Source organism: Ranitomeya variabilis, chromosome 6, assembly GCF_051348905.1.
Source record: "Ranitomeya variabilis isolate aRanVar5 chromosome 6, aRanVar5.hap1, whole genome shotgun sequence".
In the NCBI taxonomy this organism is placed as follows: domain Eukaryota; kingdom Metazoa; phylum Chordata; class Amphibia; order Anura; family Dendrobatidae; genus Ranitomeya; species Ranitomeya variabilis.
The window spans coordinates 533,201,175-533,226,200 of NC_135237.1; the positions used below are offsets into that span (position 1 = coordinate 533,201,175).

Genomic DNA, 25,026 nt, shown 5'->3' on the forward strand with positions numbered 1-25,026 from the left:
AAGAGGCTTCTCATTTAAGGTACCTTCACACTAAACGATATTGCTAGCGATCCGTGATGTTGCAGCGTCCTGGCTAGCGATATCGTTGAGTTTGACAGGCAGCAGCGATCAGGATCCTGCTGTGATATCGCTGGTCGTTGGTTAAAGTTCAGAACTTTATTTGGTCGTCAGATCGCCGTGTATCGTTGTGTTTGACAGCAAAAGCAACGATACCAGCGATGTTTTACACTGGTAACCAGGGTAAACATCGGGTTACTAAGCGCAGGGCCGCGCTTAGTAACCTGATGTTTACCCTGGTTACCAGTGTAAAATGTAAACAAACAAACAGTACATACTCACCTTCGCGTCCCCCGGCGTCCGCTTCCTGCACTGACTGAGCGCCGGCCGTAAAGTGAAAGCACAGCACAGCGGTGACGTCACCGCTCTGCTGTTAGGGCCGGCACTCAGTCAGTGCAGGAAGCGGACGCCGGGGGACGCGAATGTGAGTATGTACTGTTTGTTATTTTACTGGTAACCAGGGTAAACATCGGGTTACTAAGCGCGGCCCTGCGCTTAGCAACCCGATGTTTACCCTGGTTACCCGGGGACCTCGGCATCGTTGGTCGCTAGAGAGCGGTCTGTGTGACAGCTCTCCAGCGACCACACAGTGACGCTGCAGCGATCGGCATCGTTGTCTGTATCGCTGCAGCGTCGCTTAGTGTGAAGGTACCTTTAGCTAAATCGGACCTCCTGCTTTGCACTAATGAGGGGCAAACACTCCGAAGCAAGTGTCTGCAAATGGAGTTTCTAGTTTGGCTACTTATCCTAAGCGATGTGACAAGGCTCATTAATGGGTTAATATTAACTTTTATGATTGCTACCCCTAGTCCTTTTCTTCTCTGAAGATGCTATTTGCATATTTAAATTCCCAAAAGAGCATTGTATGGTCTTATAAGTTTCCTTATGGCAATTTGGCACTCCCCACAGGGAGAAACATTACCACTTTGTTCCTTATCTTCCCTGGCTCCAGTGATGAGTTCCTTACTACACCCCTGCATTGTCCTTTGGATTGTACACTTGGTATCTACTTTTCTATTCCTGGTTCCTACTTTTCTTGACTGTGGTATTGGTTCATCCTCTGGTTTGTCCCATTTTATTACTCTTTCCTAGCTCTGTTAAGTGGTCAACTTACTGTCTTCCGTGGTCACATCTCATGAAAAATGTACATTATTGCAGTTTTGCTGGTTCTCACCGGGAAGTGTGTGACTGCACCCTTCGCACCTCCTATAGGTTTGCCCCCTACGTCCCTAGGACCTTGTATCTGCTATACAGCACACTGCCTCTACATAATGCACAGGGTTCTCTTATGTCCCTCCAATCTTTTCTGGCATACCAGGTATCCCGCCTGTTGTAGCTACGAAAATGTAAAATGTATAAAAGAACATAAAAATGGGTTTAATATTTAATGTAGTTCAGAATTAAGTATGTCTGTGAGTGCAGTCATTAGGCAGACCTATGCGAAGTTCTAGAAAATGTGTTTATTGCATTCTGAATTATGTTCTGGCCCTGTAGCGGCCGTCATGTGGAAAGCAGTAAACAAAATCAATTTAGTTTTGAGTTTCTTCACTAGAGAAAGAGGTTATTTGCTGCATCGCTGCATACAATACAGATTATTAGAAGACCCATCACAGCTTTCAATTCCATGGCAACCTGTAGGACTCCATCTGTTGTCAGACTCCATCTCCCAGCCCAGCGTGCACTGGATAACCACTGGTTGCTCACATCTCTTATACACTAAGAATGACAGCAGGTAAAAAAGTAAACTTGCAAAAGTTCACGGAGTTTTGAAAGCTACCTAGTTCCCAGTCATGCATTGCCCTCTTCTGCTGTGACTATGTGCAGGGCTGCCATGCCACTAGGAATTTCAGGGCCCCATACTGGCAACATTTTTGGGTCCCCTTGAGACTCCGCCCAGGCTCCACCCCAGCCCCGCCTTCACCTCTCAAACTTTACACAGTTCCACCATCCAGTCTTGGAAAAACTCCACTCCTGCACCATGTCCTCACCAATTAGATATTAACAGTTCGCATCAAACGCCAGATCACATACATAACCACAAAAGAAAATCCAGGATACTGTGCCAAGTAAAAGGTACAATTTTTATTAGAGTAAACCAGACAAAATGTATACATAAATACTTCAAAATAAATCCAAAATTAGTCCATATCACAAATCAGGTCACTACTTAACCTTAATGGGGAAATGTGCCAACATAAACCTGACCTACAGCCTATGTATGCAGTGCATAGTACAATCCTATCATATGATCCCATAGAATATCCTGTCTCAGCTATAGCTTGCGTGCTCATGAGACCATAGTAAAATATATCAATTGATGGCACTTACATTTGGAGTGGTCTGTTGTATGTAGTTATCCCCTAGCGCCCCAACGCGCGTTTCGTCCCTTCGTCAGGAGGCGATTGCTGGAGGGGAGGGGAGAGTACCTTAAATATGAAGGGTAACCAATGAAAAACCTGGTTTTGTTTTGTATGAACACGCTCAGTGTCATACGGAGTTCACATCTGGTATATATCGCGCATGCGCCTCTGGTACCATCCATCTGTGCGACGCCATGGTTTGCGGCCGTGGAACGCAAGCTCAGCCCGAGCCATCAAGGAGACGGCGCAGGCGTCCCGCTCCCAGTGCCTGCTCACCATAGCGCCAATGGATATAACAGCAGGGCACGTGTCATACTGGAGGAAAAAAAAATTCCAACGTTATCATTTGTAATTTGAATAGATAAATAAAAGTGCATAGTGCTCAATAAAGTGCTAAGTAATGTGTTTGACCTATTGTTTCATAGTGTTACATAATTTGATGGTGCTGTGGGAGAAATAGAAACAATGACTCCTAAAATGTCCCGAATCGCTATACCTCAAGGATATAGCAATAGGGTATGTGAATAAAAAGTGCATATTAAATTCTGAAGAGAAGGACTATAAACCAGCTCACCCGTGATGCATAAGCTGAGTTTCGGGAGCACAGACCCGCTGTGTCCAGGCGTGTAGAATCCAAAAGAAAAAAAATGTCCAGCTTCACAGAATCCGTGAAAAAAAGTTTTCTTTATTCACAAACTTAGACACGGAGGATACAAACTTCAGCATAAACCATATGGGTAAGAATCTCAACGCGTTTCTGGAGGCTACGCTCCCTTAATCATGACCAATGGTCATGAATGATTAAGGGAGCTTAGATTCCAGAAACGCGTTTGTGTGTTTAAGTTTGTGAAGTCAGTGAAGCTGGACATTTTTTTCTTTTGCATATTACATTCTACATATGTATTATGTTAAATATAATTAAAATATAAATACCCACTAATAACCAGGTATCCCCTAATTAAGTGTGATCGTAATATATTACCTGTTTACATATATGTACATGTGTATATCATTTATATACTAATAGGACTAAGTTGTTATAAATTGTCAAGTGTATTTACATTAAAAATATGATACAATCAAATCCCGACAGTGAATAAACTTATATTAGTTAAAAATATTAAAATTAAAAAAGTCCATATGACCACGAATGATACTCCGGATATAAAGGGCCAATGGCTGGATCGTAGATTGCTTAGATGGAAAAAAATGGTCCTTATAGAGGTTAATATCCTTTTCATACGTTGATTCAGATCAAATTCCCATGAATCGTTGTCAGATCCAGTACCTGATCACTGAGCCAAACAAGACATAGGCTACCCAGCCAAAGAGAAGAAAACCTATAATATAATAAAGTATTAAAAAAAGAGATAAATGAAATGAAAATATGAAACACCATGCAGACTGTGATGAAACATCGACTGCATGCCCATTAAAAACACCCCAACCCTAAACCATGTTAAGAGATACCAATACCATTACAGAAAAGAACTAAACCCCAAATTTTCATTAAGCCCTAATGGTGTCACTGTTTGTAAGCGGTATATCCAGCGACTTTCAATTTGTGCCAGCTTTTTAAATAAATCTCCACCCCTTTGACCCATTGATACCTGATCAATTGCTCTCATTTTCAGGACACTGGAATCTGAAATATGGAAATCCTTAAAGTGCCTGGGTAAAGTCTTCAGTGGTTCATCTCTGGTGCTGTTTTTAGATTTATCAATATCATGCAACAGATACCGAATGATGACTAATATAGAAAGGCAATGGGAAAATTATTACCGTATAAACTCGAGTATAAGCTGAGATTTTCAGCCCATTTTTTTAGGCTGAAAGTGCCCCTTTTGGCTTATACTCGCGTCATTGTTCCAGGGGGTCGGAGGGGGAGCGGCAGGAGTGGCGGCTGTCACGTCATGCTCACCTGCTCCCGACGCGGTCTCTGCAGGTCCCTGCTTCTATGGTCTCCAGCGCTCGCAGCTCTTCCTGAGTTCAGCGGTCACGTGGTACCGTGAATGAATATGGACGCGACTCCACTCCCATAGGCGTGGAGCTCATATACATTACTTTATTGAGCGGTACCACGTGACCACTGAACACAGGAACAAGCTGCCAGAGACCATCGGAGAAGCAGGGACATACAGAGAGACCGTGCCAGGAGGGTGAGTATGATGGAGGAGGGTGAGCCATGCAATATTCACCTGTCCCCGTTTCACAGCCGGGCTCTGTCTTCTGCGTCCTCTGGCTGTGACGTTCAGGTCAGAGGGTGCGATGACTTGGTTAGTGCGTGCTCTCTGCCTGAACAGTCACTGCAGAGACCCGAAAGACACAGCGGCGCGTGGTGGTGGGACAGGGACAGGTATATATCACAAGTGCCAGGGGCATGAGCCAGTGGCGACTCCAGCATCTGGCACCCATTGTGCGCCGGTGTCCCCGCATGCTCAGGACACCAGCACCAGACCCCCAGCGACGAGAGGTGAGTATGTCATTTTTTTTTTTATCGCAGCAGAATCAGCAGCATATGGGGCATATTATTCTATGGAGCATCTTATTGGGGCCATCAGCCTTTATGCAGCATTATCAGGGGCATAATATTCTATGGGGCATCTTATGGGGCCATCAACCTTTGTGCAGCATTATATGGGGCATAATATTCTATGGAACATCTTATGGGACCATCATTAACCTTTTATGCAGCATTATATGGGGCATATTTTGATATGGATCATCTTATGGGGCCCATCATGAACTTTATGGAGCATTATATGGGGCTCCAGATTCAATATGGATATTCAAAAACACTTAGCCTATTGATGTCTCAATTAATTTTACTTTTATTGGTATCTATTTTTATTTTTTAAATTTACCAGTAGCTGCTGCATTTCCCTAGGCTTATACTCGAGTCAATAAGTTTTCCAATTTTTTTGTGGTAAAATTAGGGGGTCTCGGCTTATACTCGGGTCAGCTTATATTCGAGTATATACATTATATCTTGCGACTGTTACAAGGCCAGACATTGCAGCAGCAGTGGGAATTTTGAGCAGGAAGGTGTCAAAGCCAAACAAAATGGATTGGAATGCCGTGAAGAGAGTAATCTGTTATTTGAAAGGGAATAGCAGTGTTAAACTGAAACTACCTGCGAGCGAGAAATGAATTTTATCCGGATACGTTGATGCAGACTGGGGTGGAGATCCAATTGACAGGAAATCTACCAGTGGCTATCTTTTCTTGCTCTCAGGTGGACCAATTAGTTGGACTAGCAAGAAACTATCTAAAGTAACACTGTCGTCGACAGAAGCAAAATATGTCACCATAGCACATGCCAGTCAAGAAGTTCTATGGTTAAGACAACTGCTAACAGACTTAGGACAACAACAGTTGGAACCAATAAAGATGTATGAGGACAGTCAAGGGTGTCTAGTTCTTGCTCAGACAGAAATGATTAATCCAAGAACTAAAGACATTGATGTGAAGTTTCACTTCTTGAGAAATCACCAGGAACAAGGAATCCAAAAATTTAGAGTACTGCCCAACTGAAGATATGAGAGCAGATATTTTCACAAAAGCATTGAATGCTGAAAGGCATCAGTGACTGATGAAGAAATTAGGCTTAACTGAATAAGTCCTTACTGTTGAGAAAGGGTGTTGGCAGATATGCAACAGATACAGACTTATTTGAGTGCAGGAGGAGTTTATACTTTTCTGACAGTAGATGGTGATGTTGTTACTGTTATATTATTAGTTGAATGTAATGCATATACTTGTTATACTTTGGTTTCACATTCTCTCTGGTAAAAGGTAATTCAGACTTCTTGTTATGCTGTATTAAGAAGCTGATGCATGTACCTCATGTTCTGTGAAGATAAAAGTTGAATTACCCCATATAATCTACTCTCATAAGTTTCCTCTGCAACCAAACTATGCAACAATTATATCTTAGGATCTCTCCAGACCCCAGACAATAAGAAGAGACATTTAATTTGCAGAGAATAAAAATGCAAATTGAAAATTGGCCAATTCGAATCTTGTCAGATCTGCTCATCTCTCCTCATCTTCATCCAAACAGCAGGGATTTCAATTAATACAAGTTTTACTGAATCTTTTCCAACAAATATCATTCTGCTCAACATCTCCTTGTTGTCCAAGATCGGACTTCATGTACAACGTGATCGGTTCGCCTTAAGTAGCTGGGTAGATCTCAGACTTTACAGTTTTCAGAAGTCAGAGCCACAAAATATATCCGTCCTTTTGAGCACTCGTGAATTAGCTGCATAAATGTAAAGTAGACTCTTGATTAGTCAGCGGTGATGACCCTATTGATCTAATGTTGGACGCATTGATTAAAAAGGGGAGAAAGTCGGCCGTTATTGCAAAGTGCATGATAAGGTGAACGGTATAATAAAGTGGTGGAATCTGTACAAAAAGTACCGCGCCACTCAATAATTCTTAATTACAGGAGTTAGACGCATTTAGCAAAAAAGTCTAAAGTGCTTTGCTCCATATATCAGAGATCTAAGTGCTTTTCAATAATAACTAATATATGAATTCATTACATTTATGAAGCATGCTCATTCATAGTCTGGGATTGTTCATTCATGCATAATAGGAATTGTTACCCTTCTATAAGTCTGGAGTCTTTGTATTACAGCCGTCCGACAGCAATGTTAGTTCCCAAAAATAAGGAAATAATATTGTTGAAAAAAGGGTCCGTCTGTGATTAGAAATAAGGGTTTGTTTTTTTTATTTCTAGAAACCACTAGCGAAGGATATTTTAGCCCTGTATGAGACTCCTGTCTCCCTTGAGGTGGCCATGTTTCTGGAGATCTGGGTTGATCGCCATCTTCGCCAGAGACATAGAGAGACACCCCAAGGTACTGGAGGTCTGAGGCCAATGGAGATTGGGACTGAGTCATCAGAGGAACCCATTCAGGTGGGCGCAGCAACTCATTCTGGAAAAATCTCTGTTGATCGGCAAAAAGGGGGAGTGTGTTTTTACTGTGGTGAAATGTCCCATTTCATGGGCATATTGTTATGGAACTGCAACACCGAACTAGGATAGAAGGGGGAAAACTGACCCTGCACTGAGACTAGGCTGATACCCTACGATGTAGTGGGTGACTAATTCCTTGCGAATAGACCCACCGACGATCCTAGGTTAAAGGGAACCTGTCACCCCCAAAATGGAAGTTGAGCTAAGCCCACCAGCATCAGTGGCTTATCTACAGCATTCTGGAATGCTGTAGATAAGCCCCCGATGTATCCTGAAAGATAAGGAAAAGAGGTTAGATTCACCCAGGGGCGGTCCGGCTGTGGTCCAGTCTGATGGGCGTCCAGTCCTCCCATCTTCATAAGATGACGCCCTCTTCTTGTCTCCATGCTCCGGCTCCGGCGTACTTTGTCTGCCCTGTTGAGGGCAGGGCAAAGTACTGCAGTGCGCAGGCGCCGGGACTCTCTGACCTTGCCCAGCGCCTGTGCACTGCAGTACTTTGCTCTGCCCTCAACAGGGCAGACAAAGTGCACCTGCGCTGGAGTCGCAGCGTAAAGACAAGAAGAGGATGTCATCGTAAGAAGATGGGAGGCCCAGGACCGGACCGCGACAACCATCGGATCGGACCGCCCGCCCTGGTGAGTATAATATAACCTCTTTTTCTCATCTTTCAGGATACATCGGGGGCTTATCTACAGCATTCCAGAATGCTGTAGATAAGCCCCTGATGCCGGTGGGCTTAGCTCAACTTCCATTTTGGGGGTGACGGTTCCCTTTATTCTCAGCGAAGACCTATAGATGGGGGAAGGAGGTCCCTGAAAGATCTAAAGGACTGGGTATAAAAACAGGTCACCTCCTAATAGAAAACACAGAGATGGTTGCAGAAACCAACTGAAAACAGAAACTAAAGATAGCAGAACCATAGATCCCAGAACTGCACAATATCAAACACAGAAAACTATCAAAGCACCTAGCCAGAACTCTAGCGGATTAACAGTGTTGTCCAGCAAGGAATGGGAGGCAGGTGCTGGGTAATAAAGGGTGATACAATCACCTGACCTAAGGCAACCCAGCACCAGGGAAAAAAGACCAGCAGCCAGAAAACCACAACAATATGGCGGATGGTCAAAAAACAAAACAGATTCTAACAGTACCTTTCCCTTTTACGAGGATCCTCAGGATCCTCTTGGCCGAGCCTTATTTGGAAATCTCCTGTGAAAAGCCCTAATCAGCCTTGAGGACAAGACGTCCTCAGCTTTCACCCAGGAATTATCCTCGGGACCGAAACCCTTCCAGGAGATACAGCAACCTTCCTCTGTGCCACCTGGAATATAAAATGCGTGAAATCTCAAACTTGCCGTCCTCGTCAACTGGGGGAACAGTCGGCATCACCTCCTTATCTGATGTGTCAACTTTCTTCAGTAAAGATACCTGAAAAACTGAATTAATTCTCCAGGACGAGGGGATGTCTAATCTCACCGCTGCCGAGTTGACAACCTGAACCACTTTGAAGGGTCCTACAAACTTAGGCCCCAGTTTTTTAGAAGGGATCTTCAAACGCAGATTCCTAGAGGACAACCAGACCATGTCCCCAACTGCAAGCAACGCCTCCCTTCTTTTCTTGTCAAAATATTTCTTTGACCTCCTATTTGCCTCCTTCAGATTATGGTGTACATTGGTCCAAACCCTGTCCAAATTTCCAGAAAAACTCTCCTCTTCAGGCACCGCTGCCCCAATCTTAGAAAATGGACCGAAAGGTGGATGCCTCCCTGTACAGCAAAAAAAAGGAGAACACCCAGCCGAGGAAGATGTATGATTATTAAGAGCAAACTCAGCTAGTGGTAGATATTCCGACCACATCTCCTGATTGTCTGCTACAAAACATCTCAAAAACTGCTCAACATCCTGGTTGTTTCTCTCGGTCTGTCCATTGGACTCCGGATGATAACCTGACGAAAATGACAAATAAACCTTTAATCTGTCACAAAAGCACGCCAAAAGCGATCCACAAACTATGGTCCTCTATCGGAAACAATGTCCGTGGGAACCCCATGGAGCCTGACAATCTCTTTCACAAATGCTTTAGCTAGAGTCTTGGCGCAGGGTAATTTATTGAACGGGACAAGATGACACATCTTACTAAACCGGTCCACAACAACCCAGATGACAGAAAAGCCCTCCGGCAGATCGGTGATAAAATCCATAGCAAGTTGTGACCATGGAGAACTAGGAACCTCTAAAGGGCACAGCAACCCTGCAGCCAGACCATGTGAGGCCTTCGACCTAGCGCACACAGTACACTGATGCACCCACTTGATGATTTCTCTTTGCCACCCTGGCCACCAGAAACTTCGACCGATCGACTTTCTAGTTTCCGAAATCCCTGGATGACCCGCCAACCGAGACTCATGACATTCAGCAAACAAAGCTCTCCGCAAGGCTCTAGGCACAAATAATTTACCATATGGAGTGTTAGTTGGTGCAGCATTCTGGGCCTCTAGGATGCTACTCTCCAACTCAGAATCCAATGCTGCCAACACCACCCCTCTCAGCAAAATACATACCTCCTTCTCAGTATTAACTGCTGGAGAGAAACTACAAGGCAAAGCATCCGCTTTAACATTCTTTGTCCCAGGGATATACAGTATGTTACGGAGAAATGAAACCAGGCAAAAAACAGTGCCCACCTAGCTTGACGGGCATTCAAACGTTTAGCAGCATCCAGATATATCAGATTCTTATGATGTTAGGTGTCAAGTTCCTGCCACTGCACAGGGGGAACCTTGAACCATGTCCACTGCGGTCTCCCATTCTCCTCTAGCCGCAGTGGAACCTGCTCAGCAGAGACGTCGATCCCAGCGTCTGGCTCAAGCTGATACAGTGCACTTGGGTACTGCTGTCCTTCCAGGCTCTGCCTTTGTAGCCAGCACTGTTCAGCAGTGAGCAGGCATTTCAGGGACTAAGTCCTGCTTTTCCCACACTGAGCATGCCCATTGGAGGGTCGGGGGTCACATGCTCAGGTCCTGTTGCGGCTCCTATTGGTCCATCGGGAAGGTCCTGGAGCGCTACTGCTATAAAAGGTTTGCATGGCAGCTCGGCCATGCGCTAGTGTAAACTTATTAACTTGTGTGTATGGATGAAGGTCTGTCGATGGATGAAAGCTCCTAATCATTCCCATCCCTAGTGTTGTTGCCTGCTCGTGAATGATAAAGCTACTTAGCACCCGACAGGGCTATCCTGCACAATTGCACAAGTTGCTGAATTCAGTTAGCAGCGACCACCAGAGCGGCGCCGTGCGCAGATAGTGTGCTTTCCTGTCCCTAATTAGGGTGGTTAGTGGTGTCCGCCAGAGCGACGCAGCACGCACTCCTGTGCGGTAAATATTTACTTTAGTTTCCCTGGCACCGCAGTAGCGGTGTCGAGCGCAAGAGATCTAGAGGGACTCTTACCCTGAGTCTTGGGGCAGAGTTCTGTGTCGCCTTGCTAGCACTCTCTGTGCGGTATCACGGCCCTGTGACGCAACAGGGTTCGCTTCCTTCATACCGGGTGAAGCTAACCCGTGTTTGTACTCACATTATACCGCCATATCGTCCGTTATTACCAAGCAGCAGGTGTCTTAGCTGCACGGTGGACCCCGGACTGCGAACGCACCTTATATTATCTCCTATTATTATTTGGTGCGTTCCGCCAATCCTAACATATGATTAGTAAAAACCTGTATCGGATGTCTAGCCCCATCCAAAAAATGTCGCCAATGCTCAAATGTGAGTTTAATGGTCAGCAACTCTCTGTTCCCAACATCATAGTTGAGCTCAGTCTCTGAAAATTTTTTAGAAAAGAAAGCACAGGGATGCACCCCATCCTCTCCCTCCTGGGACAGAACTGCCCCCACCCCTACTGAAGAGGCATCAACTTCTACCAGAAATGGCTTGGTCTCATCTGTCTGGATCAAAACAGGAGCAGAGCTAAACCTCTCCTTGAGATGCTCAAAAGCCTTAACCGCCTCAGAGGACCATTTAAAGGGAACCTATCACCCCGTTTTTTAAAAATTAGATAAAAATAGTGTGAAATAGGGGCAGAGCTGGGCTTTACATTTCTGCCTTTTTGGTGCCTTTACACCCCCGTTAGGCTGCCGAAATACCTTTGTGAAGTGGCCGTTTTGTCCTGTCACTCAAGTTGGTCAGGTCGGATGGGCGTGGTCACAGCGCTGTTTCTCCCCCAGATCAGGCTCATCATTACGTTGGTGGCGTAGTGGTGTGCGCATGTCCAAAGAGAAGATCCACTGCCCAGGAGATTCAAAACAGCGCGGTCTTCGCTATTCGCCGTTTACCGGTGGGCGCGGCCATCTTTCCTGTGGCCGCGCGTGCGCAGATGGAGCGCTCTGCTGCCCGGGGCTTCAGGAAAATGGCCGCCGCGATCTCCATCTGCGCACGCGCGGAATCCCGTGGCCATTTTCCTGAAGCCCCGGGCAGCAGAGCGCTCCATCTGCGCACGCGCGGCCACAGGAAAGATGGCCGCGCCCACCGGTAAACGGCGAATAGCGAAGACCGCGCTGTTTTGAATCTCCTGGGCAGTGGATCTTCTCTTTGGACATGCGCACACCACTACGCCACCAACGTAATGATGAGCCTGATCTGGGGGAGAAACAGCGCTGTGACCACGCCCATCCGACCTGACCAACTTGAGTGACAGCAGAAAACGGACACTTCACAAAGGTATTTCGGCAGCCTAACGGGGGTGTAAAGGCACCAAAAAGGCAGTAATGTAAAGCCCAGCTCTGCCCCTATTTCACACTATTTTTATCTAATCTTTAAAAAACGGGGTGATAGGTTCCCTTTAACAGTATTAGAACCCTTCTTGGTGAGATCAGTTATAGCTTTAGCGATTACAGAAAAATTATTTGTGAATTTTCTGTAATAATTAGCAAACCCTAAAAATCTCTGAACCGACTTCAAACACTCAGTCCTACGCCACTCCAATACCGCCTGAACCTTCACCGGGTCCATCTCAAACCCATCACTGGAGACAAGGTGCCCCAAAAAACTCATTTTCTGTTCCACAAACTCACACTTCTCGAATTTAGCAAAGAGTGAGTCTTCGCTCAAAATCTGTAGAACTTCGCGGACTCTCTGCCAATGCGACTCCAGATTGGACGAGTAGATCAAAATATCATCCAAATAAACAAATAACACTCCTGCCAATCAACGACCTCAGAATGTCATTAATGAAATTTTGAAAAAACGTAGGCGCATTAGTAAGGCCAAAAGGCATCACCAGACACTCAAAATGACCTTCAGGGGTATTAAAGGTTGTCTTCCATTCATCGCCCTCATTCACCCACAGCAAATTATATGCCCCATGAAGGTCAATCTTAGAGAACCACTTTGCTCCGGTTAGTTGGTTAAACAAATCCAGAATCAGGGCTACGGGTAAGGATTGCACACAGTGATCTTATTAATCTCCCCAAAATCCAGACACGGCCTAAGGCCCCATCCTTCTTTTTGACAAAAAAGAATCCTACAGCCACAGGGAACTTAGAGGGTCTTATATGACCTGCAGCTAAACTAGTCTGTAGGTATTCCTTTATGGCCTCCCTCTCGGGAATCGTCAGATTAAATAAATGACTCTTAGGAAGTGTGGCACCTGGGACGAACTCAATAGCGCAGTCGTAATCTCTATGGGGTGGTAGAGCTTGCGACTCAACCTCTGAAAATACCCTCCAGAAATCCTGAATGGCTTCAGGTAGCTCCTTCTTCACAACAATTACCATAACACCCCTGACCCCAGGACCTTATAGTACTAGACGACCAGCCCAGAAAAGGATTGTGCATTTTTAACCAGGGTAAACCCAGGACGACTGGGCAAGGTAATGTAGCAAGGACAAACAAGTCTATACACTCCTGATGTTCCATATTCACAGTAAGTGGGAACCCGGTAACCTTTCAAGAAATACACTCATGTTCCAGAGGAGTGTTGTCAATAGCCACAACAGAAATAGGAGATGACAGTGGTTCAGAATCAAACTTATATTTGTCTAGGAATTGTTGAAACCTTTTCTCCCTCTCCTGGGAATGAGAGGACATCGCCCCAAGTTGCATCGGTTCCCGCAGTCGACGGGACTATCCTGAGAGACGGGGTTAAGCATTATAAGAGCCTTCCCTTCATTCTGTCTATCTTCTTCTATCCACACGGATAGCTAAATGCATAGCAGTTTCCAAAGTATCAGGTGCAGGATATGCAATGAGCAAATCTTTAACTTCTTCACTCAAACCTGCCAAAAATTGACTCTTGAGCGCTGGGTCATTCCACCTGACCTCTGCAGACCATCGTCTAAACAGGGTGTAATACCTTCTTTCAGCATCAAGAGAACCCTGTTTAAGCTGTCTGAGCTCTGCCTCAGCTGATGTGACCCGATCAGGATCATCATATAACAACCCCAGAGCAGAAAAAAAATGCTTCTACTGATGTCAAACAAGGATGTAATGAAAATGCCTAGATTTGGGGTTCACTTTGCAATAAAGACATAATAATCCCCACACGCTGTAATTCACTCCCAGAGGATCTGGGTCTAAGCCGAAAATATAGTAAACATGCATTTTTACATGTAAAAAATTCCTGCCGTTTACCAGAAAAAAACTCAGGTAATCCTACCTTATGTTCTTCAGAGTGTGCTCCAGACTAATTACTCACATGCTGTTGCAGGTCGGCTACTTCCAAAGTTAACCCTTATAAGCGTTGAGCAAGTTCCTCGATGCTGCACATATTAAAGGAATCCGGGAGATAATTTTTTTTTTTTTTTATGGGTGGCTGGACAAACTGTTACGGAACTGCAACACAGAACTAGGATAGAAGGGGGAAAACGGACCCTGCTCTGAGACTAGGCTGATACCCTATGATGGAGTGGGCGACCCATTCCTTGCGAAAAGACCCACCGACGATCCTAGGTTAATCTCAGCGAAGACCTATAGATAGGGGGAAGGGGGACCCTAAAAGATCTAAGGACTGGGTATAAAAACAGGTCACCTTCCAATAGAAAACACAGAGAAGGCTGCAGAAACCAACTGAAAACAGAAACAAAAGATAGCAGAACCAGAGATCCCAGAACTGCACAATATCAAACACAGAAAGCTATCAAAGCACCTAGCCAGAACTCAAGCGGATTAACACTGTTGTCCAGCAAGGACTGGGAGGCAGGTGCTGGGTAATAAAGGGTGATACAGTCACCTGACCTAAGACAACCCAGCACCAGGGGGAAAAGGACCAGCAGCAAAAAAAACCACAACAATATGGCGGATGGTCAAAAAACAAAACAGATTCTAACACATATGCCCTTCCTTATCTCGCAGTAAACAGCCTTCAGGTAAACTAAGAAGCCCAGGTTGCGGTGAGGTTAGCAACCTGGGGGTACTCATCACCTCCATGTGTAGGACACAATTTTTTAAACCAGCAGAAATTTACCTGGCTGAAATTAAAGTAAAGGAGTTTGTATTTCTGGACAGTGGGCCGCTGGCCAGCGCCGACTCCCCCCCGCCGCCAACTCACCCCCCTGCCAGCGCCGCAGCATTCAACTATACCGGCGTCTATGACTCCGGTACAGTTGAATGCAATGATGGAGGAGAGAGCGTCTGCTGTCGCTCCCTCTCCCATCATTCCTCGCTCTGCCTCTGACACTGCGGGTGCGCGATGACGTCATATCATCGCGCACCTGCTGTGTGTCGGGCGGGCAGACTGCAGCTGCTGAGACTGGAGCCGGGAACAGCACAGGCACGAGGAGAGGTGAGGAGAGTGGGTTTTTTTTAAAATATATCAATGAGCGATAACTGGATTGTGGGGCTATTGAGGGGGGGCTGTATTACATTCTATGGGGGGGGATTTATTACATTATATGGGGGCTGGGCTGCATTACATTCTATGGGGGCTGTGCTGCATTACATTATATGGGGGCTGTGCTGCATTACATTCTATGGGGGCTGTGCTGTATTACGTTCTATGGGGGCTGTGCTGCATTACATTCTATGGGGGCTGTGCTGTATTACATTCTATGGGGGCTGTGCTGTATTACATTCTATGGGGGCTGTGCTGCATTAAATTCTATGGGGGCTGTACTGTATTACATTCTATGGGGCTGTGCTGCATTACATTCTATAGGGGGCTGTGCTGCATTACATTCTATGGGGGCTGTGCTGCATTGCATTCTATGGGGGGCTGTGCTGCATTACATTCTATAGGGGCTGTGCTGCATTACATTCTATGGGGGCTGTGCTGCATTACATTCTATAGGGGCTGTGCTGCATTACATTCTATGGGGGCTGTGCTGCATTACATTCTATGGGGGCTGTGCTGCATTACATTCTATGGGGGCTGTGCTGTATTACATTCTATGGGGTCTGTGCTGTATTACATTCTATGGGGGCTGTGCTGCATTACATTCTATGGGGCTGTGCTGCATTGCATTCTATGGGGGGGCTGTGCTGCATTACATTCTATAGGGGGCTGGCTGCATTACATTCTATGGGGGGCTGTGCTGCATTACATTCTATGGGGGGCTGTGCTGCATTACATTCTATGGGGGGCTGTGCTGCATTACATTCTATGGGGGGCTGGCTGCATTACATTCTATGGGGGCTGGCTGCATTACATTTTATGAGGGCTGGCTGCATTACATTCTATGGGGGCTGGCTGCATTACATTTTATGAGGGCTGGCTGCATTACATTTTATGGGGGCTGGCTGCATTACATTTTATGGGGGCTGGCTGCATTACATTCTATGGGGGCTGGCTGCATTACATTCTATGGGGGCTGTGCTGCATTACATTCTATGGGGGCTGTGAGGTGAGGTGAGGCATTGCGAAAATTGTACTGACCCAAAGAATAAAGCCGTCTTATCACTTTTACCACATGGTAAACGACATTAAAAAAAACAATTCCTGAATTGCTGGTTTTTGTTCATCCTGCCTCCCAAAAATCTGAATAGAAAGTGATAAAAAAATGTTATGTGTTCAAAAATGGTACCAATAAAAGCGTCAACTCGTCCTGTAAAAAACAAGCCATTATAGGATGCTATGAAATATAGAAAAATTATAGCTCTCAAATATGGGGATGCAAAAACTTTTATTTTGCAATAAAAAGCGTCTTTTAATGTGTGACAGCAGCCAAACAAAAAAAAACCAATATAAATCTGGTATAGTTGGAATCGCACCAATCAGAAGAATGAAGTAGTCTAATCACTTACTGCACTAGGAACAGCGTAAAAGCAAAATAAAACCAATTCTTCACCTGCTGTTCATTTATTCAATCTGCCTCCCAAAGATCACAGTAAGGCTTGACTCACATTTATCCTGCCCTATATGGGGTTTGTGTGTAAATCTCTGAAATACGTGATTCAGACAGAACCCCAGCCAGAAGATTCATTATAATGAAGCAGATAGAGACACCATGGACACCGTCTGTCTTATGATCTTATGGGCGGTTTCACTGTTCTGGCACCTCAGGGGCTCTGCCAATGTGACATTGCACTTTCAAGCCATTCCAGCAAAATCTGAACTCCAATATGGCCTTCTCTTCTTATCTTTCCACTGTGCCTCAAAAGTGGTTATTGATCACATATTGGGTACCGATGTTCTCAGGAGAAATTGCATAACAAATTTTATGGTTAATTTCCTCCTATTATGCCTTTTGAAAATTGAAAACTCGGGGCTAAAGAAAACATTTTAGTGGCAAAATGGTAATTATCTGTTTACTCAGCTCAATATCATACAATTCTGGGATTTATCTGAAGGATAAAAATGCTCACTACACCCCTAAATGAATTCCTTGAGAGATGTAGTTTCCAAAACGGTGTCACTTGTGGGGGTATCTGCCATTTTGGCATGATAGAAGCTTTTCAAATGTGACATGGCATCTGCTATTTATTCCAGCCAAAATTGAGACCAAGAATTCAATTGGTGCTCCTTCCCGTCCAAGCCCTGCTATTCGCCCAAACAGTAGTTTTCCCTCACATATAGGGTATCGGCGTACTCAAGTGAAATTGTATAACAACTGTATAGTCCATTTTCTCCTGTTACCCTTGTGAAAATGAAAACATTGGGCATAAAATTTTTGTGGGAAAAATGTATTTTTTTATTCTCCTGATTCAACGTTATAAAATTTCTTGAGGGCTGTAGTTTCCAAAATGGGATCACTTGTTGGGAATTTCCACTATTTAGACACATCGACGGCTCTGCAAACGCGACATGGTGTCCACTAGCTTTTCCAACCAATCTTGCGCTCCAAAAGTCAAACAGTGCTCCGTCTGAACCCTGCCATGTGCCAAAACAGTAGTTTGTCCCCACATTTGGGGTATCGGCATACTCAGGAGAAATTGTACAACAAATTTCTATGGTCCATTTTCTCCTATTACCCTGGTAAAAATCCAAAATTTGGGGCTAAATTAACGTTTTTGTGCTTTAATTCCTGTGAAGCACCTGAAAGGTTAATAAACTTCTTGACTGTCACTTTTGGGTATTTTCTATCACATAGGTCCCTCAAAGTCACCTCAGATGTGATGTGCTTCCTATAAAAAATGGTTTTGTAAATTTTGTTGGAAAATTGAGAAATCACTGGTCAACTTTTAACCTTTCTAACTTCCTACCAAAAATAATTATGTTTCAAAAATTGTGCTGATGCAAAGTAGACATGTGGGAAATCTTATTTATTACCTATTTTGTGTGATATAATGTTCCGGTTTAAGGCCATAAAAATTAAAAGTTTAAAACTTGTGAAAGTTTCAATATTTTCTCCAAAAGGCCAATATTTTCACAAATAAAGGCAAAAAAATATCGACTTACGTTTACCACTAACATAAAGTACAATGTGTCACAAAAACATTCCTAGAATCATTGGGATATGTTGAGGTGTTCCAGAGTTATTACCATACAAAATGACACTGGTCAGAATTGTAAAATTTGGCCACGTCAGGAAGGTGAAAACAGGAGAATCATCTTGAAAGGACATTTTTACTAGACAATAAACTCTGTAAAATTAAAACCAAAGGTTGAAATTATGCTTTTTTTACCATTTCACCTCACTTGGAATATGTTTTTAATATATTACAGAGAAAAAACAAATGGTGAAATTAAAAGCAACAACTTGACTTGCAAGCAACAAGCCGCCATAAGGCTGTGTCACTAGAAAAATTAAAAAAAATGATGGCTCTTGGAAAAAAGGGAGTAAAAAACCAAACTTGCAAAAATGAAAAGTAGCGGTAAGGTGATAAAGAGTAACTTTTGTTTTAATTGTTATTTCATAGATCAGTAGTACATATGAATATAAGAAACTTTGTAATGTATCTTGTAAGAGAAATCTGTTTCTTTCTCCTCCTGGGATGATCTGTCACTCTCACTTCATGGGTAAAATCTGTAAAATATGAAGATTTTCCTATTCCTGAGATAGAAGATGACAGTTGGTGCTCATAAAGTTCTATGTATAGAGATGGGAGGAGGAGCCAGAGGCACACGGGTTCTTTATGAGCACCAAATGTCATCTCCTTTCTCTGTAATGGTAAAGTCTTTCGCCACAGGAGACAGATTTCACACGTGAATTGAAAATTTTGAGAATGAAGGAAAAGCAGATTTCTCTGATAAGATATAGACAGATTTAACACATAAATAAAAAACTGAGAATTAATGAAAAGTCCAGGAATAGAAAGAAACAGATTTCTCTGATAAGATGTATTACAGAGTTTCCTTTTTTCATGGGAATTATTGATTTATGAAATAATAAATTAATAAAACGACGGTTACCCTTTAAATTAATATGATGATACTGCAATACCAACTTCAACCTGAGGCCACAAGTGGCGCTGTTTTTAAAAGGAACTTGTTTTTCTGTTTCTAAAGAGTCCATTTACCGACCAAGGTATTCTCTAATGCGCTTGCAACGGTTAAGAAATATATCTCGTGCCCGATTTTGGTAATAAATACTGTTTAAGTACACTCGGTTGAATAATGAATATAATTAGGTACAGGTTCTGCCTTTGTAAGTCCGAATATAAATTTAGGTTATAACGAACTGTGCAGGAGAAGTTTACAGACAAGTAGCAAATGGAGTTCATTAGGCACAGTCTGTACAGTCTGTGAGATACGTCGAAAGATGTAAAAAAAAAGCAATAATGTGCTCACAGGTGTTCGATGTACCGGTCCTTGGCGCTACGATGTATCAATAAAAGGTGAGATTCATTATAACACACCATTTCCTGTGTGACAATAGGCTATTAAATGGACCATTTGCTGCAGGCCACTGAGCTCTTTTACATTTTCATTTTAAAAATGGCTCTTTTGGTTCATGTATCTTCTCGCTCCTCTCCAGGCAGTCTACTCTGTGTGACTCCACCAGCAGCAGAGAGGATGACAGCAGAACAATTTCACAAGCACCGAAAAGGTTTTTGTTTTTATATATTTCCAGAGATCTGAAAAGAATGAAAAATATCTAATATAAAAGACTGTATCTGTTTAGATTTTCATGCAGATATTAAAGGGGATGTCAATGCTTGAACACAGTTTTATAACCCACATACGTGCAGCATTTAGGTAACTTTTCGGCAAAAGCTGTAATGAATGTGTATGAGAAATACTTAGCAGTGTAGCTGAGATTCCAGCACAGGAGTGAGATAAAACACTCATTATTTGAAGTACTACATAAATTTAGATTTTCATGTAGGCATTATAAGGGATATCAGTGTTTGAACACAGTTATATAACCCACATACATGCAGCATTTAAGTAACTTTTCAGCAAAAGCTATCATGAATGTGTATTAGAAATACTGAGCAGTGTAGCTGAAATTCCAGCACTGGAGTGAGATAAAACACTCATAATATAAAGTACTACATATATTTACATTTTCATGTGTGGCCTTGAAATTAGTGAGCGACTGTTTGAATGCGATGAAGTGCTCATTGGAGTGGGATCTTTTCAATCTCTGCTCAGCAACCCTAGAAGCCCGCCTCAGCTCTTCAGGCTGGTGTGCCAGGGTTGTCTGTTGATTTTGCAAGCTTTAGTATGTGAGGAGCGAACAATTACAGAGCTATAGCTATTATGGTGTTATATAAAGCAGCAGCAGTGTTCACATTGTGTAGGGAACTTACATCTGTAAGAGGGAGGAGGAATTCAGAAAGTGAGCGTGGATCAAGGTGTTTAAGATTTCTGCCAGGGTGTGCAAGTTTGTGGAGTGGGGATTGTTGAGGGAACCTGAGCAAATTAGCTCAACTCTAGTTGCAAGGAGAAGAGGTAAGGGAAATTCAGTGTGGAAAGCTGGGTGACGTACCAAGTGGTTGCAAGGAGAAGAGGTAAGGGAAATTCAGTGTGGAAAGCTGGGTGACGTACCAAATGGTTGCAAGGAGAAGAGAGTAGGAGAAATTCAGTGTGGAAAGCTGGGTGACGTACCAAGTGGTTGCAAGGAGAAGAGGTAGGAGAAATTCAGTATGGAAAGCTGGGTGACGTACCAAGTGGTTGCAAGGAGAAGAGGTAGGGGAAATTCAGTGTGGAAAGCTGGGTGATGTACCACGTGGTTGCAAGGAGAAGAGGTAAGGGAAATTCAGTGTGGAAAGCTGGGTGATGTACCAAGTGGTTGCAAGGAGAAGAGTTAGGGGTAATTCAGTGTCGAAAGCTGGGTGATGTACCAAGTGGTTGCAAGTAGAAGAGGTAGGAGAAATTCAGTGTGGAAAGCTGGGTGATGTACCAAGTGGTTGCAAGTAGAAGAGGTAGGGGAAATTCAGTGTGGAAAGCTGGGTGATGTACCAAGTGGTTGCAAGGAGAAGAGGTAGGGGAAATTCAGTGTGGAAAGCTGGGTGACGAACCAAATGGTTGCAAGGAGAAGAGGGTAGGAGAAATTCAGTGTGGAAAGCTGGGTGACGTACCAAGTGGTTGCAAGGAGAAGAGGTAGGAGAAATTCAGTATGGAAAGCTGGGTGACGTACCAAGTGGTTGCAAGGAGAAGAGGTAGGGGAAATTCAGTGTGGAAAGCTGGGTGATGTACCACGTGGTTGCAAGGAGAAGAGGTAAGGGAAATTCAGTGTGGAAAGCTGGGTGATGTACCAAGTGGTTGCAAGGAGAAGAGTTAGGGGAAATTCAGTGTGGAAAGCTGGGTGATGTACCAAGTGGTTGCAAGTAGAAGAGGTAGGAGAAATTCAGTGTGGAAAGCTGGGTGATGCACCAAGTGGTTGCAAGTAGAAGAGGTAGGGGAAATTCAGTATAGAAAGCTGGGTGACGTACCAAGTGGTTGCAAGGAGAAGAGGTAGGGGAAATTCAGTGTGGAAAGCTGGGTGATGTACCAAGTGGTTGCAAGGAGAAGAGGTAAGGGAAATTCAGTGTGGAAAGCTGGGTGATGTACCAAGTGGTTGCAAGGAGAAGAGGTAGGGGAAATTCAGTGTGGAAAGCTGGGTGATGTACCAAGTGGTTGCAAGGAGAAGAGGTAGGGGAAATTCAGTGTGGAAAGCTGGGTGATGTACCAAGTGGTTGCAAGGAGAAGAGGTAGGGGAAATTCAGTGTGGAAAGCTGGGTGATGTACCAAGTGGTTGCAAGAAGAAGAGGTAGGGGAAATTCAGTGTGGAAAGCTGGGTGACGTACCACGTGGTTGCAAGGAGAAGAGGTAGGGGAAATTCAGTGTGGAAAGCTGGGTGACGTACCAAGTGGTTGCAAGGAGAAGAGGTAGGGGAAACTGAGTGTGGAAAGCGGGGTGACGTACCAAGTGGTTGCAAGGAGAAGAGGTAGGAGAAATTCAGTATGGAAAGCTGGGTGACGTACCACATGGTTGCAAGGAGAAGAGGTAGGGGAAATTCAGTGTGGAAAGCTGGGTGACATACCAAGTGGTTGCAAGGAGAAGAGGTAGGGGAAATTCAGTGTGGAAAGCTGGGTGACATACCAAGTGGTTGCAAGGAGAAGAGGTAGGGGAAATTCAGTGTGGAAAGCTGGGTGATGTACCAAGTGGTTGCAAGGAGAAGAGGTAGGGGAAATTCAGTGTGGAAAGCTGGGTGATGTACCAAGTGGTTGCAAGGAGAAGAGGTAGGGGAAATTCAGTGTGGAAAGCTGGGTGACGTACCAAGTGGTTGCAAGGAGAAGAGGTAGGGGAAATTCAGTGTGGAAAGCTGGGTGATGTATCAAGTGGTTGCAAGGAGAAGAGGTAGGGAAAATTCAGTGTGGAAAGCTGGGTGACGTACCAAGTGGTTGCAAGGAGAAGAGGTAGGGGAAATTCAGTGTGGAAAGCTGGGTGACGTACCAAGTGGTTGCAAGGAGAAGAGGTAGGGGAAACTCAGTGTGGAAAGCGGGGTGACGTACCACATGGTTGCAAGGAGCAGAGGTAGGGGAAATTCAGTGTGGAAAGCTGGGTGACATACCAAGTGGTTGCAAGGAGAAGAGGTAGGGGAAATTCAGTGTGGAAAGCTGGGTGATGTACCAAGTGGTTGCAAGGAGATGAGGTAGGGGAAATTCAGTGTGGAAAGCTGGGTGACGTACCAAGTGGTTGCAAGGAGAAGAGGTAGGAGAAATTCAGTATGGAAAGCTGGGTGACGTACCAAGTGGTTGCAAGGAGAAGAGGTAGGGGAAATTCAGCGTGGAAAGCTGGGTGATGTACCAAGTGGTTGCAAGGAGAAGAGGTAGGGGAAATTCAGTGTGGAAAGCTGGGTGACGTACCAAGTGGTTGCAAGGAGAAGAGGTAGGGGAAATTCAGTGTGGAAATGTTGTGAACTATACTTCTTGGCTCCCTGTTGTGGTCACTAGCGGTATGGCACTTGGATTGTCTTTCCCCAGGTTGGTACTCACCTGGTTCGTTAGGCCTTGGGTGTTTCTATTTAAACTTCCTGGATTATTAGTCTAGTGCCTGGCATCGATGTATTCAGTTCATGTCTGTTTGCTGCTGTCTACTGGTCCTGATTTTTGCAAGATAAGCTAAGTCCTGCTTTCTTATTTTTTGTTTATTTGCATTGCTCTAATTTTAGTCCAGCTTGTTCAAAATGTGATTCCTGATTTTGCTGGAAGCTCTAGGGGGCTGATATTCTCCCCCCACACCGTTAGTCGGTTTGGGGGTTCTTGGATATTCAGCGTGGATATTTTTGTAGGGTTTTCGCTGACCGCATAAGTCCGCTTCCTATTTTTCTGCTTTTATATAGTGGGCCTCTCTTTGCTGAATCTAGTTCATACTTACGTTTGTCCTTTCTTCTTACCTCACCGTTATTATTTGTTGGGGGCTTGTATCTACTTTGGGGTACCTTTCTCTTGAGGCAAGTAAGGTCTTATTTTCTCTGAAAGGGTTAGTTAGTTCTCCGGCTGGTGCGAGACGTCTAGAATCAACGTAGGTACGTTCCCCGGCTGCTATCAGTTGTGGGCTAGGATCAGCTATGCGGTCAGTCCAGTTACCACCTCCCTATGAGCTGGTTTTTTGTGTTTGCAGACTTTGCTGAAATCCCTGAGATCCTCTGCCATTGGGATCATAACAGTATGCCAGGCCTAAGTGAATAGTTAATGCATTGCAGAAGTGGGATTAAAAGAAAAGAAGTTCTGAGTTTTTTTTTTTTTTTTTTCTTCCTTCCCCTTTTTCTCTGAGTGGCTTGAAGCTCTGCTGCAGACATGAATGTTCAGACTCTGATTACTAGTGTGGATCAGCTTGCTGCACGAGTGCAGGGCATTCAGGATTTTGTTATTAGTAGTCCTATGTCAGAGCCTAAGATACCTATTCCTGAGCTGTTCTCTGGAGATCGATTTAAATTTAGGAATTTTAGGAATAATTGTAAATTGTTTCTATCTTTGAGACCTCGTTCGTCTGGAGACTCAGCTCAGCAAGTTAAAATTGTTATCTCCTTCTTGCGTGGCGACCCTCAGGATTGGGCTTTCTCATTGGCGCCAGGAGATCCGGCATTGGCAAATATTGATGCGTTTTTTCTGGCGCTCGGATTGCTGTATGAGGAGCCCAATCTTGAAATTCAGGCAGAAAAAGCCTTGCTGGCTATCTCTCAGGGCCAGGATGAAGCTGAAGTGTATTGCCAAAAATTTTGGAAATGGTCGGTGCTTACTCAATGGAATGAGTGTGCTCTGGCCGCAAATTTCAGAAATGGCCTTTCTGAAGCCATTAAGAATGTGATGGTGGGCTTCCCCATTCCTACAAGTCTGAATGATTCTATGGCGCTGGCCATTCAGATTGATCGGCGTTTGCAGGAGCGCAAATCCGCTAATCCTCTGGCGGTGTTGTCTGAACAGACACCTGACTCAATGCAATGTGATAGAACTCAGACTAGAACCGAACGGCAAAATCATAGACGTCAGAATGGGTTGTGTTTTTACTGTGGTGATTCTACACGTTATATCAGCATGCTCTAAACGCCTAACAAAGGTGGTTAGTCCTGTCGCCATTGGTAATTTGCAGCCTAAATTTATTTTGTCTGTGACTTTAATTTGCTCATTGTCTTCCTACCCTGTTATGGCGTTTGTGGATTCAGGTGCTGCCCTGAGTCTTATGGACTTGTCGTTTGCCAAGCGCTGTGGTTTTGTCCTGGAGCCTTTAGAAAATCCTATTCCTCTTAGAGGAATTGATGCTACGCCATTGGCGGAGAATAAACCGCAGTATTGGACACAAGTGACCATGTGCATGACTCCTGAA

General features: G+C 44.2%; 1 long non-coding RNA gene across 1 annotated transcript in view; it reads left to right on the forward strand.

The window, feature by feature from the left end:
• LOC143782996 (uncharacterized) overlaps nucleotides 1-25,026 on the forward strand; it is an 83,285-nt gene that overhangs the window by 52,545 nt on the left and 5,714 nt on the right. The window contains exon 2 of the long non-coding RNA XR_013217075.1: nucleotides 19,748-19,819. This is a non-coding gene — a long non-coding RNA (uncharacterized LOC143782996). The remainder of the gene's footprint in view (nucleotides 1-19,747; nucleotides 19,820-25,026) is intronic.